This window comes from Limulus polyphemus, unplaced genomic scaffold (genome assembly GCF_000517525.1).
Source record: "Limulus polyphemus unplaced genomic scaffold, Limulus_polyphemus-2.1.2 Scaffold5333, whole genome shotgun sequence".
NCBI classification, from domain to species: domain Eukaryota; kingdom Metazoa; phylum Arthropoda; class Merostomata; order Xiphosura; family Limulidae; genus Limulus; species Limulus polyphemus.
In genome coordinates this window covers 12,972-17,703 of record NW_013670943.1, presented here as the reverse complement: position 1 = coordinate 17,703, position 4,732 = coordinate 12,972, and positions in this window count along the sequence as shown.

Genomic DNA, 4,732 nt, shown 5'->3' with positions numbered 1-4,732 from the left:
TAAAAACAAATACGCTCTGTACTTCACTCCATACAGTGTATCTGCATGTACAACTGAGATGCATTTTTAAACCAGGTTGTCATCTACAATCTTTCTTTAAATATAAAAATCGCATTTCTCCATTGAAAACATCAAATATAATTTATGATCTTAACTGTTCTTGTTGCAAGCAAGGTTTCATCGGTTCTACAACAAGAAAACTGATGACGCGAGTGTGAGAATGTACAAATTTATAAACGTCCAATAAATCAAGTCTACTGGAATGCACCATAGGTCAGGGGTCGGCAACTCTTCAAAGAAGAAAAGCCATTTTTCTGTTTTTACCTAAAACCAAAACATTTCAAGAGCCACGATATACCCTAACGGTTTAACAGTCTAACGCAAGAAAAAGAAAAAAAAGTTTTCGGATTTACAACTCTAAAATCAGGGGTTCGATTCCCCTCGGCAAATGTTGAGATTAAAGTTTTAACAAAGAAAGATTTTCAACGTTTCTTCACAGTAAGAGGAGCCGCAGTTTGCCAACCCCCGTCTTAGGAGAGTGTGACGTGCAGTCCATTCAAATTATTTTAAGATATTAACAAGGGCCAATGATGAGCAAAGTCTTCGTATAAAAAAAAATTAAAAAAATAGCTTTCATATTCATAAGCTGAGGCCGAAAGTAAACTGTATTAATTCAGTTGATAAATTGCTGTTTGTTTGATATTCATAGCAGTAAAAGTTTAGAGTTTGTAACGAAACTATTCGCCTACTTATACGGGTATCACAACGATTTATGTGGTATCATTATTATGATCTGTATTCCATAAGACTTTAAGCCAATTTTTAAAAGATAATGAAGTTGATGTGAGAAAGATTAGAGAAAACGTTTCATTGGAATTTCGATTTTTATACAATAATAATAATATTGTAATTATTTCAATAGCATATTGTTTAATATTCTCTTATACACTATACAATGTTCTCAGCATGTTGAAATGCTTCTCTAGCGTTACCAGTAGCGAATAAAATGAAGAGTTATTAGGTGCAACTTGCCATACGTTTGACAGATGTCACGAGTAAAGATAAAAGTCAATGAATTAAGTGCATACAAATTCATTAGCTACTAATTAGTAACGTACATATTTTTCATGTAAAGAAGTAGCAAAACAATCCAGTATTTTTAATGCTAGTCGTGTATATATTTCTGCACAGTAAGGTTATGTTATTTCAGTTAGAACCATGTGATGAAAATGAAAGATTCAATGAGATTATAAGACGGAACACACATCGTACAATAATGAGAAATAAGATATGATACCACACTCAAGCCTACCTGGAGTAATTCTACCATCTGTAATGTGAAGGCTGTGTCTTCAAAGAAGATCTATTCGACCGACAAAGCCACTGGAAAAAGCAAATCTTCTGGTACAATCAATAAGACAATAAAAAAAGATTTGAAGATGACAAAAACTCACATGGTAAAACTTCACATGTTTCCAGCCTCACCTCGAAATCAACGGCTGTTTCCATGAAGAAACTGGAACCACAGTAATCTCATATCTGTCAAGTTCCCAGATGCAGTTTCAGTGGACTTTTATTTAAACTTGGTCTTGAAAGTTGACGTCCACCTACAGTAGAGTTTATGTGAAAAATGTGTCTAGGTATGAGGTCAAAGATTGACCTTGTTGTTCTTCGCAGAATCATGGCCATAAAGAAAAAGTAGTTCGTAGAGCAGCGCGTAACCTGTAGTATCGTTCTTTAATGCGTGATTAAATCCTCACTAATGTATCTTAGCTCATCTACTGCATATATTCTCCGTTTGTGTCACTTCTATTTGGAGTTGATATAATTGTCCCTGAGTTTTTAGAGTGATATAAACACACACAAAAAAAATTCTTAAACCTTAGCCGACTTTTGTAAATGAGTTTGTATGCTTCATGGTAGAAATAAAGCTCCATTTATAGATGCATTGTTATACAGTTTTTATGGTATGATGTAAGCTTGACTATTTACATTCTATTAATCTACACTCATGATAAAATCATAAATCTGGCAACCCCCATGGACTGACCGCCTTGACAACACCCATGTTAGGACGCTGTAGTTTGAATTACGCACGTAATGAGATTATTCCCCAACAAAGTCAAACGAAGGTTAACGTGCCATTTTTGTCCTTTAAGAACATAACAAGCTTTAGACCATAAATAAAGACAAGATAACGTGTTTGTATAATTGGAAGATTAAACGTCATGTGGTGAAAACTCTCTGAAATATATTCAAAGTATCAAGAAGTTCAAAACGATAATCAGCTGGATGCAAGTAAACATTCTAAAATTTCCGAATTTAATTATCTCGCTGAACTTTACTCCGTTTACTTTTATAAAGTGAATTGTGTTTGTATGATATATAAAAGATAATATAAAATTACAAAGAATACTGCTATGAACCATCAACAAACATAAGTTGAAGGGTATGCTTTAAGCTAAGGAGTTTACACTGGATGTCAAGTTCAGGGTAAGGAATCACGTGGGAACCGCACCTTTATGTGGAATAAGTAAAAAGAAGAGAGAGAGAGAGTGATGTTTTTATTAACTGCGAGTTTAGTAATGGATATTTTGCTAACTTCCAATAAATTTAATGTAATTTGGTTTACAGAATGGATAAAAATTACGTTAGAAAGAAAACGCAAAGGACAAACGTTTAAAATTTTGATTGTTTACTATGCTACTCTCTAATCTTTTGTTTCTTTTGAAACAAAAATCCAGTAAAACATTACAAACTTCTTCTGGTAATACTACACACAATCATGTATATTCTCTTTCTTAAGAAAGGATCAACTACATGTTGTTCTAGGCTTCATTTAAAGCACTACAGGCACTGATGTACATTAACTAAAAAAATAACAAACCTGGGCCAATGTAGGTGGCGTATGATCCCTCTAGTGATAAAATGCTGCAATAAACTGATAATGTCTTTGAAGATTTTATTTTTAAACGGCTAGTTGAGGGTTTCCATTAAGAAGGTAGCTTTCGACATTTCCTTCTTACTGTATCACCACAGTTGAGAGCAAAACTATTCACAGCATATTTAATCTTACTGGAATATTTCACCACTTTATTTAGTTAGTTAAGAATATATTATCCTTCTCTAGCTTTGGGGTTGTAAGTTTCCTGTTTTTGTTCCACTAGCTCTTATATTGCACTTAGTTGTTTGTTCGTTAAATACACGAACGTCATTAGTATAGGGACAACTACATCTGACCCACATTACTGCTCAGTGTGAATATATATTGGAACTGCTAACAGCTTTTTAGAACAGTTAAACTAAATAAGTCGACCAATTATAGCAGTAAAGTTTATTGCCAAGTTTTGTTCTTTGATACCGCTAGGTAAAAACGTACTAATAGTCTTTTGATGATTTTGTTGACTCACACTGATGACTGCCCGACCTTTAGAAAACCTTTCAAGTACGAGTGACTTTGAAGAAATAAGGACAGTAAAAACAGTCACTGTGGACCAAACAAAGCGGCCATCGTTTTTATTTTTTTCTTCAAGTTTCTAAAAATATTTAAGAGTAACTTCATCTACAAAAAGTTTTTTTTCTCCTCTTAAGTAAAAGTTTTCCTTTATTTTTATGTATTGTTTGTTTGAATTCATGCGCAATGGGCTATCTGTGCTCTGCCCACCACGGGTATCGAAACCCGGTTTCTAGCGTTGTAAGTCCGAAGACATACCGCTGTGCCACTGGAGGGATACCTTTATGTACATCAAAATTGCCACAAAATCATGTTTTAACAACGCATAGACTTCACAAAGGGATAAAATGTGTTTGTTTCGAAAATTCGCGCAATACTACACAAGGACTATCTGCGCGAGCCGTCCATAATTTTAAAATCAGAGACTAGAGGGGAGGCAACTAGTCGATATTAACCACCGCCAACTCTTGGGATATTTTATTCGAATAGTACAGTTTGACTTATAAAGCACCCACGACTCCAAAATATGTCGCGCAATTTTGTGGTGACAGGGTGCGAGCTATTGACCCCCGGATTCAAAGTCTGGCACGCTAACCAGTAGTCCACACCCGACTTTGTTTCTAATTACTAAGTATAAAAACTGACAAAAAGTGTCATAAAGAGATATCAGTAAAAACGATAATAGGTAAAAATGGTAAAGTACATGTAAAAAACATAGTAAAGACTAAATTCCCAGTAAAAATAATAAAGATACTATTAAAATAATAAAGTTGCTAGTGTAAAAACAATAAGAATAAAATATCCATCGAGAATAAGATTAATTAAGAAGTGGATCCTCAGGTATAGTTATTTGCTGCTGTTTTGCAAAACTACACAATGGGCTAACTGCACTGTGTCCACCTAGGGAATCGAACCCTGAATTTTTGCGTGTAAGTTCGTAAACTTATAGCTTAGGATTGACTAGAATTACATGTTATTTATTGCTGTGATATAATTTGTGAACCATAATCTCGAAATAACAGGGTTAGTGTAAAGAATCATTCAAATAATTTATCATCTCGACAGACTAAATTGAGGTACTAAATCTATTAAGTAATCTGGACTTTTCTGGAAATATCCAGGAGTTGCTTCTCATCGTTGGATGACTCAGCCAATGCACGAAACAAGTAAAATGGTTTATATTACCAGTTGCTGGACTAACCAACCGTACTCAGTGTGTTGACGATGTTTTATTTGTCAGAACTTACTGATTCTGGACATGAGGTATTTATCAGAACG